Raw genomic sequence first — 10,468 nt, 5'->3', positions numbered from 1 at the left:
TGCATCTGCCTTTGTTTCCAGCACCCAAGTAAATGAAGGCAGTCGCCAGAGGTGTCCCCACCCCACCTGTGACCCTACGCCCTCTCCCGTTTCTCTCCTCTCAGGAGGCAAGAGGCCCTGTTGTGGTCTGCCCCTCTCACCAGCAAAGGTAACAAGCAGAGACACTCTCGATCACTGCTGCAGCATGCCCACTGGAGCTGGAGCTCCCCAAGACCACCATGTCTGCATGACTCTGTGCATGTGTGTGTTCCTGAGAACACACAAGGGGCAGTGCACATGTGTGTGCACGAATGTGGAGGCCAGAGGTTGATGTCAGGTGTCTTCCTTGATCATGCCTCATCCCATTTTTGGGGGGGACAGGTTCTCCCTCTGAACTTGGGGCTCACTAACTGGGCTAGATTGGCCGGCTGTTGAACCCCAAAAGATCCTCCTGTCTCCATGTCTCCGCTCCTGGAGTTTCAGGTGTGTGCTGATACTCCTGGCTTTTCACATGGGTTGTGGGGATCTGAACTCAGGTCCCCATGCTTTCAGAGAAGGCACTTTATGGACTGAACCGGCTCCCAGTGCCTGCTTGATTTTTGAGTCCCAAGTCCAAAACAATGCACCCTTCTGCTCCAGGTGAAGAAAGACGCTCTTCCATCTGAACCATCTATGTAGTGTTCAGGACATTGCCGATGAACCTTGAAGACCCACCCCTACCCCACCCCAACAGACCAGCAGCCTCTCAGTGTTTCCTGGGAGCCTGTGGGAAATGAAGCTTCTCAGACCCCACCCCTGTCCCCAACAGACCCCACTCCAACCCAACAGACCCCACCCCAACAGACCCCACCCCAACAGACTCCACTCCCAACAGACCCCACCCTTACTCCAACATACCCCACTCCACCCCAACAGACCCCACTCACTCCACAGACCCCACCCCCAACAGACCCCACCCTTACTCCAACAGACCCCACCCTTACTCCAACAGACCCCAATCCACCTCAACAGACCCCATTCCATCCCAACAGACCCCACCCCAACAGACCCCACCCCAACAAACCCCACTCACTCCAACAGACCCCACCCCTACCCCAACAGACCCCACCCCTATCCCAACAGACCCCACCCTCATCTCAACAGACTCCACCCTACCCCAACAGACCCCACCCCACCCCATCCCTTACCCCCAACAGACCCCCCACCCTCAACAGTCACCCCAACCCCCAACAGACCTCCACCCCCACCAGATCCCACCCACCCCAATAGACTTGCTGAGTCAGAGCTCTGAAGAGTGGAGAGGCTGGTGGAGGCCGCAATCTCTGCTTCCCTAAGCCTTCTGAAAGATTCCAAGGCACATAACTAGTGAGTCACTGAGGGACTAGTACACACAGAATTTGGGGTGTCTGAGGAGGACGTGGGCTTTTCCCATCTTTTTGAATACTCCCAGAGTGGCTGGCTCTGCTAAACTCATTTCTGAAATTGGGAAGCCAGGCTCTGGTAAATGAGTTAGTGTCTCCGCCAGCCCTCTGTCTCAGCACAGCTGATTAATGGGAACAACTCCCCAAAGATCTCTCCACATACATTAAGCCAAGGAGTCTTGGAGAACTCTCTGTGGTGCTGGTGTCTGCAGAAGTTCCCTCCACGGTTCTCCTCTGGGAAGGGAGCATTATCTGTTTCTTTGTGACTTAGACATTGTCCTCAATTCTTTGTAAATGTTTGTTATTATTGATTTTTATTTTATGTGTATGAGTGTTTTGCCTGTGTGTATGTGAGTGGGGTCTGTTGGGGGTAAGGGATGGGGTGGGGTGGGGTCCGTTGGGGTAGGGTGGAGTCTGTTGAGATGAGGGTGGGGTCTGTTGCTCCCAGTGAGTGTGTTCCTGATGTCCTTGGAGGCCAGAAGAGGGCATTGGATCCCCAGGATCTAGGGTTACAGACAGTTGTGAGTTACAGATAGTTGTGAGCTGCCATGGGGTGCTGGGAATTGAACTCAGGTCCTCTGCAAGAACAGATAGGTTCTTAACCACTGAGCCATCTCTCCACCCATCGTCCTCCTCCTCCTTCTTCATAAATGTATGTTTAAGTGTGAATGTGTATGTACATGACTCATGTGTTGTGGTCAGAGGACAATCTCTGGTGCGTACTCTAGACTGGCAAGTCCCGGGGCCTCTGAGGATTGTCTGTCCCACCACAGGCATGCTAGGATTACAGCAGATGCACACCACACCTAGCTTTGAGGGGGCTCTAGGATCTGAACTCAGGTCCTCATACAAGTGTGTTATCCACTGAGCCATATCCCCAGCCCATGTCTTCAATCCCACGCCTCTCTCCCTACACTAGGCTCTGGAGTCTGGCTAACATAAATTACCACAATGATCTTGTGCTTTTCCCCTTCCTTCCTTCCTTCCTTCCTTCCTTCCTTCCTTCCTTCCTTCCTTTTCCTCCCACCCCTACCTCTCTTTTTTGACAGGGTCTAACTGTGTAGCTGGAATTCACCATGTAGACCGGCTGACCTTGAACTCACAGAGATCTGTCTCTGTCTCCTGAGATCTAGGATTAAAGGCATGCACCACCACTGCCCTACAGTAGGTTATTTTTTAAAAAGATTTATTTATTTATTATGTATACAGTGTTGTGTCTGCATGCATGTCTACAGGAAGAGGGCACCAGATCTCATTACAGATGGTTATGAGCCACCATGTGGTTGCTGGGAATTGAACTCAGGACATCCAGAACAGCCAGTGCTCTTAACCTCTGAGCCATCTCTCCAGCCCAGTAGGTTGCCCTGGTTTCCTTGTCCCTTGATTTAATTACAGAGTCAGGGGGTCCTGATCTTGAATCCATGAATTGAAATCTGGAACTTCTATTGGGCTTTGCATATCCAGAGCAGTACTGTTGATTGTGAGAGACAGAAGCTGAGCTTTGTGTGCACACTGACTCATTCCAGGGAAGGAAGCTGAGTCCGTGTGTGAGTAGCTGATTAGTGTGTGTGAGTGTGTGGGTGTGTGGGTGTGTGTGTGTGAGAGAGAGGAGAATGTGTGCAAGTTTGACTGTACACGTTTGTGTGTCTGATAGTGTGTGCTCTGCTGTGTGAGAGAGTGGGAGTGTTCGTGTGAGTATGAGTGAGCATGCTTGAGAGTTCGTGTAAGTGGGTGTCTGAATGTGTGGGCGTGGTTGAGTGGGTGTGTGTGGTGTGTTCCCCAGAGCTGTTCTGGTCTTTTCTGGGTTGCACTTCTTGACTCTTCTGGGCAGAGAGCAGCCACAGGATTGGGAGGCCTAAACCACCTGTAACTCCGCCCACCCCCTTCCTGCTGTGAGAATTCCCACTGTGGATGCTGCTGCAAGACAGTTGCAAGCTGAGAGCCCTTTCTTTTTTCTTTTTTCTTTTCCTTTTTTTTCTTTTTCTTCTTTCAAGACAGGGTTTCTCCGTGTAACAGCCCTGGCCATCCTGGAACTCGCTTTGTAGACCAGGCTGGCCTCAAACTGAGAGCCCTTTCTAAGGGAGGCTGTTCTTTGATATCCCCTGGAGTTTTCTTGGGAAGAAAAACATTTGGGGGGGGTGCTGGAGAGATGGCTCAGTGGTTAAGAGCACTGACTGCTCTTCCAGAGGGTCTAGGTTTATTTCCCAGCACCCACATGGCAGCTCACAACTGTCTGTAACTCCAGTTCCAGAGGACCTAACACCCATGGCAAAACATGTACATATACACGAAAGAAAAATAAACGAAAAAAATGTTTTGGATTTAAAAAGCAATACTGAGCTGGAAAGATGGCTCAGCAGTTAAGAGCACTAGCTGCTCTTTCAGAGGCCCTGGGTTCTGTTCACAGCATCCATATAGCTATTCACAACCATCTCAAGTTCTAGGGGAGCCAAGGCCCTCTTCTGGACTCCTCAGGCACTGCACACATATGATGCACATACATACAGGCAGAACACCCATGTAGATGAAAGAAGAATCCTTGAGAGAAAAACAGGTTCATTCTTTGCAGTCAGGAGAATGAAGGAAAAGTATCCGAAGGCTGGGGATGCATGTGTGTGTGTGTGTGTGTGTGTGTGTGTGTGTGTGTGTGTGTGTATTTGTGTGTGTGTATGCATGTGTGCTCTCACAGCATGCAGGAGGCTCTGGGTTCAACCTCATAAACTGGGCATGGTGGAGCATGACTGTAATCCCAGCATTCCAGAGGTGGAGGCATGAGGAGCAAGAGCTCAAAAGGCATACTTGTTTCTACAAAGAGTTCAAGGCCAGCTTGGGCTACATCTCTAAAGTAAATAATTAAATAATCACATAAAAAAGGGCTGGGCATGTGGTTGAATGCTTACTTAGTATCTACGAGGCTCTAGATCCGTTCTCGGTGATGAGTAAGCAAGACAGGGCCAGGAGCCAGGGAAGGCCAGCTCCTTTTCATCCCATCTCTGCAATGTTGGAATCCCATCTGTATCACAAATCCACCCAGAGCAGGGAAGTGTGAGAAGCCAGAGCATGGAGCTGGGAGGATGGACGGGGGTCCTAGGGCTGCCTGGGACGCCGGTCAAAGGGATATTTTGTCTACACAAGAGTGTGCAGCTGGTTCAAAGCTTGGATTTTTGTTTTCTTTTCCCTCGCTTGGACTGGCCACTTTAACTTCATGAAGAAGCAATTTGAGATTGACTGGGGAAAAATAATATTTTCACTCAAGACCAGGGATCCAAATTGGCCAGTTAATAGGAGAGGGGCAGGGCTATCTTTGAAGGAGCTGGCCCTCGGGCAATCGGAGCCAAAGTCAGTTTTGGTCTCAATCCAAGCCAGGGAGAGAATGACGAAACAGGGGGACCCAGAGCTGCTCTTCCGGGGAGGAGTACTTAACAGGTGTGCTGGGTCACTGTTTACCCCGGGGGGTGGGGGTGGGGGTGGGGGGTGGGCTGGGCCACCCAGGTCTCAGCTGGGAGCAGTGAACGCAGCTGCTGTGTCCACTCCGCAGAATGCTGAAGCTCTGGATCACACTGTTTTCAAAAGTAAAATAAATCCAAAGGCGAAGAAGAAATAGCTTCATGTAGATCTGAGTAGGAACGCCGGGGCCAGCAGTCAAATCACAGGTGTCCATTCTGGTTTTTTTTCTTCAGCTAGACGGACTTAGAAAGGTAAAGGTTATTCCCTCTGCCCCTCGCCATGCTCTCCTTCCCACACACAAGGTCTCATGTTCTTTTTAAAATTTTTTATTTTATATGCATTGCTGTTTTGCCAGCATGTATATCTGTGTGAAGGTGTCCTATTTCCTGGAACTGGAGTTACAGACAATTTTGAGCTGTCATGTGGTGCTGGGAATTGAACCAGAGTCCTCTGGAAGAAGAGCCAGTGCTCTTAACTTCTGAGCCATCTCCTCAGCCATAGTCGCTGATCTGGAACTTGCTATGTAGGAGAGTGACCTTGACTTCCCCCTGAGTGCTAAGATCACATGCACATTACACCCAGATGTTTGTCGATTTATTTATGTGTTTATTTTATGATGAAACAGACATACTATAACCCTTGTTAAAGCCATCTCTAACTGCTGGGGGAAGCTGAGGCAGGAGGATCCAGACCTTAAGACCAGCCTAGGCTACAGAGTATCCAATGATCTGATGAGGACAACTCAAGACCAGCCGAGGCTACAAAGTATCAAAAGATCTGATGAGGACGACAAACTTTAACAGGCGCAGCCATTACTTCCTGTCTCAGGAGATCCATCGGTCTGGGTTTCCTACGGGTAAAGTTGCAGTGTGGATCCATGGGAACCCGACTTCTTCCATTCATCACACATTTCAGGCTCACCCTGCTGATCCCTGCCCCTCTTTTCATGGCTGAATAATATTCCCGAGTGCAGATACCTGCTTCTGCCCCCTTTGAGTTTGGTGGCACACTTGGCAGCTGGTCAAGGGCACTGGAGGGGACAGTGTAGGGATAATTGGCTGGGAATGAGTCGATAAGATCCAGTGTTAGCCCCCTGGGGTCTTTGCCTGTGGAGAATTAATGCAGCTTGCTTTTGGATGAGGTGATCTGGTTTGGTCATCCATGCTGGCTGGGGATGCTGCATTTTCTCACCAGTTAAAGGAAATTATGCCATGCTTTCAGGGGTCATCATGCAGATGAACTGGCCACTTCAGATCATATGTGAATCACTGTCACTGCCCAAGTGTGTGATGCTGATTATCCTGGTCTCGGAGGTTCCCTTCAATTCTCCAGCAGGTCTCAGCTCGTTACTCACTGAACACCTGGAACTGCCTCAGTTTCCCCACCTGCTTGCTTTATATGGCTTTAAAAATGATGAAGCAATTCACAAGAGAAACTGTCCGCCAGGTTAGGGGGTGGCTCAGGTGGGGAGATCGATGAGTTGGTAATGCGCTTGCCACACAAGGACCTGAGTTCTGTCCTCAGAACCCATCTAAATGCTGTCTGTGGTGGCATACGTCCCTAATCCCAGTGCTGGAGAGGAGGAGCCAGGAGGATTTGGGGGACAACTGAATCAGCAAGTCCAGGTCCACATGCACACACCATGTGAAACTACATACATGTGCAAGAAAAAGAAAAGCCCTGAAGGCCTGTTGAGAGGAGAAAAGGAGAGAACACGAGAACTGGATGAGAAAGAGTTAAAGTTAGAAGCCTAGGTCCAGGGGCTGGAGGGATGGTTCAGTGGTTAAGGGCACTGACTGCTCTCCTGAAGGACCCAGGTTCAAATCCCAGCACCCACATGGCAGTTAACAACTGTCTCTAACTCCAAGATCTGACACTCTCACACGGAAACCTAGGTCTGGACAGATGACTTACTAGTTAAGAGCACTTGCTGCTCTTGCAGAGGACTCAGGTTCGATGCCCAGCACCTACATGGCGGCCCACGATAATCTATGACTCCAGTCCAGAGGATCTGATGCTGTCTCTGGCCTCCTCAGGCACAAGGCATGCAATTAAAACACTCATACACCTAAAATAATGAGATAAAGTTGTGCCCAGCCGCTTCCCTGGCATCTGCCCATTAGATGTGGATGCACCCCTGTAGCTCAGCTGTGAGACCCAGAAGTACACCTTGTTGTGAAGTCCGAGGACCAAGGGCAGGGCAATGTGACCCCAGGACACTGTGTCCCATCCGGGAAGTCACCAGCTCCTCTAGATGACCCTGTTAGTTTTTCCTGTAGGATGCCGTTTCCTTTGTGAACTCATCCCCTGAGTGCTGGGCTAAGTATTTAGAGTATGACTCTCAAGCATTATGTCCTGGGGTCCCCAGCACATGTATTAGAATCTTGATGATCCCATTTCACAGATGAGAAGACGAAAAGGTCAGAGAGGTTAAGCCATTGGCTATAGCTACTCCAGTGGCTTTAGCTGCTGGAGCCTGTGGTTTCTAGTGGGTCAGTTCCCTCCTCAGCGAGCAAAAATTTCCAGTGAGCAGCAAATATGTCGATGAATTTGCTGTCATAACTGGGGAGGGTTGGTCTCTGCAGGTGCCTGTCGGGTCGAGGCTGAATAACCTACCTGAGTCAGCAGCGACGCAGAAGTGGGAAGTCCATGCTCTGGACAGTGATCCAGAGAGGGTGGAATGGGCCTGGTGTTGTTGGGAACTGTGGAGAAGCTGAGAGGATGCTGGGAAAATGGTGTGCTATGGTTTGGGTATGACTTAAGGATATCGGTCCAAGTCCTCAGCTGGAAAGGTGCTTCCTAGCACAGCTGTGTTGAGAGGTGGTGGGCCCTTTAAGAGGCAGGGCCTAATGGAAGGCCATTAGGTCACAGGGCTTTGCCCACTGCAGAGGTTCATGAGGGTTTCTCAGGACCCTGGTTAGTTCCTGCAAGAGCAGGCTGCTGGAAAATAATGAACCTGTCCTTGAATCTTTCAGGCCTCCTCTCTTGCCAAGTGCCTTCTCCCTGTCTCTTGGCTCCCACCAGATGCCCTGCCATGTTCCGATGTGGCCAGGCCCCGCTCCATGCTCTTCAGTCTGCAGAATGTGAATTAAAGAAACCTCTTTTCTTCACAAAACACCACAAACTGGGGATCCTGTTACAGCAACAGAAACCAGACCAAGATCCGGTGCCTCCAGTGCCAGGCTGGGTTTGGCAGCTCTATCCACTCCCTGTCCATCTCTCAGAGTAAAAGCCTGCAATATCCCCCCAGCTCATGGATGTCTGCCCTGGCACACAAAGTCTGCCGTGGCTGGGAATCGGCGCGGGGCTTTAAGATTCGAGGCACACATTTGTATTTATTTTAGGTTGATGAGAAGTTGGATGATGAAGGTTTAATCCTAGACTCACAGAAGCATCGTGGGTGCTGATGCCTGGTCCCCAGGAGGGATTTGGAGTACAGTACTGCAGACACCCAGGGCAGGACAGGTCACACATCTTTTCCTCTTGTCTGCAGTAAGGATGAAGCAGTGCTCCCCACCCCACCGCTGCAGTGCTGTGGGGAAGACTCTGAGAAGCTGCATGCTACAAAGCCTGACCCTGTCGTTCTTATTTTTGAGGCAGGGCTGCACGTAGCCCAGGCTATCGCTAAGTCAACTTGTAGCCGAGGATGACCTTGAACTTCTGATCTCCCTGTCTCCCAAGTGTTGAGATTACATCCTTGGTTCATGTGGAATTGGGGGGTTGAACCCAGGGCCTTGTGCACGCTAGGCAAGCACTCTACCTGCTACGCCACACTTCCAGCCCCACTGCTCAGCTCTTACATTCAGAGTTAGGAGGCCCCAGAGATGTCCAGTCCAGTCCATCACGATGGATAAAAGTGAAGCCCAGAGCCCTATGCTGATGGAGGACTGAGCACTTGCCTCTGCTCACAGGAGGAGGAGCAAACGAAAGATCCCTGAGCCCCGAGCTGGGCTGTGCCTGCAGAAGCCCTCTCCCCCTGAACCAATCTGTAATGAATGGCTTGTGGCCATGTCTCCTTGGCCTCTGGGGCAGACCTGCTAAACCTGTATGGGAAGCTGCAGTGGGCTGGGCTCCTTTGTCCCCCAGCTACAGCAGGAGGAGGCGGGTTGATGGCACCTCCCGTCCTGGCCCAGCCCTTCCCTGCAGCCGGCCACCCTTGGCTGTCTAGGCTGTCATTTGTGGCTAGCGAAGGCTGTTCCGGGTATGGTGTCCTGCCAAGGGGGTTGCGGGGAGACTCTGAGGCAGGGGGTGCACAGAAGGCAGCAGCCAACTCTAGGCTGAGCAGGAGCATGGATCCTGTAGCCAGGCAGCCTCCCCTCCCTGTCTGAGGCCCCTGGGGCGATACCACCGAAGCCAGCCGGAGTTCCGGGAGCCAGGCGTCTCTGCCCTAGCTGCTGACTTTGGCAAAAAGGGAACCCTCCTCCTGCCTAAGACAGACGGGGTTTGGAGTCAGAGGAGGAACGGGAGACAATCTAGTTACTAATGCACCGTGCGATACAGTAAATATTCTGCTGACGGCTCCGAGCCTAGAAAACAGCCCCGACCCTCCAATAATAACAATAACGACAATAAAGGCAAGAGCCGGAACCTTCCAGAAGCCTCTTTCTTCTTTGGTAAAATGTTATGCACATAGGAAATGAAGCCAGCTCCCTGTCCCTGTCCCCCATGGCTCCTCAGGACTCCTCATAGCCCACCTTCACTTCCACACCAGAGCCTCAGTCTTGGGCTAGGGTACCTTCTGATGTTTGTGTGAGGTCACAATGGTCCTGGGGTTGGGACCCGCCTGAGCTCTCATCCATCCTATCCTCCAGCCTGTCTTCCGGCACCCAACATTCACATGTGGCTTCAAAAAACCCTTCTGGAGTTTTCTATTAAATCTGGGAGTCGATAGGGAAGGAGTGACCTGGCTACTTCAATTAAATTTTTTCCCCTTTCAAATCATGAGGTTCTAATTCCTTGGGAGAGGGGGATGGCGTCTTGCAGGGTGGTGTGGCATCGAAAGCGGAGGGCTGAGTTTGAATGTTCTCTCTCGATAGCAGATAGGGCCAGCATGGAAAATTACCCCTATCAGTCAGTGCGGAGGGGAAGGCGAGGCCTGGCCGGCATACCAAGAGCCCGCCAGCCCTTATCATAATCCCAGGAGACAGCCACCCCCCCACCCCTCCACCCCTCATCAGTCACCTCTGCTGTTCCAGGCAAGTGTCACATTGGCTTCCCTGCTGAAGGAGCCAGATAGCACGGAGTAGGGGCTGGCACAGCGGGCATAATAAGAAGTGAAAATTGCTCTTAAGGAAAGTTTCTCAGGAATTAACTTCGGATGGGTGGAGAAGGTGGCATGGGGGTGCATGGCAAGGAGAGTGGGGGAGCAGGAGGTGGAGGAGGACCTGGGCAGGGGTGCAGAGAACACTTCTTCAGGGTCTGAGGACAGAGGTCAAGGCCATGGGGATTGCCTTGCTCTGTTGGTTGTGTGTGTGTGTGTGTGTGTGTGTGTGTGTGTGTGTGTGTGTGTGTGTGTAAGGGGACACGTGGCTGGGAAGACCTCAGAGACTCTGTTGGTACTGACTGTACCAAGTAGCAGGCTCCACAGCTCTGCCTCCCCTGGAGGTCTGGCTTGTCAGCTT

This window comes from Peromyscus californicus, unplaced genomic scaffold (assembly GCF_007827085.1).
Source record: "Peromyscus californicus insignis strain IS unplaced genomic scaffold, ASM782708v3 Scaffold_5__1_contigs__length_169319896, whole genome shotgun sequence".
In the NCBI taxonomy this organism is placed as follows: domain Eukaryota; kingdom Metazoa; phylum Chordata; class Mammalia; order Rodentia; family Cricetidae; genus Peromyscus; species Peromyscus californicus.
This window is presented reverse-complemented; position numbering follows the sequence as displayed.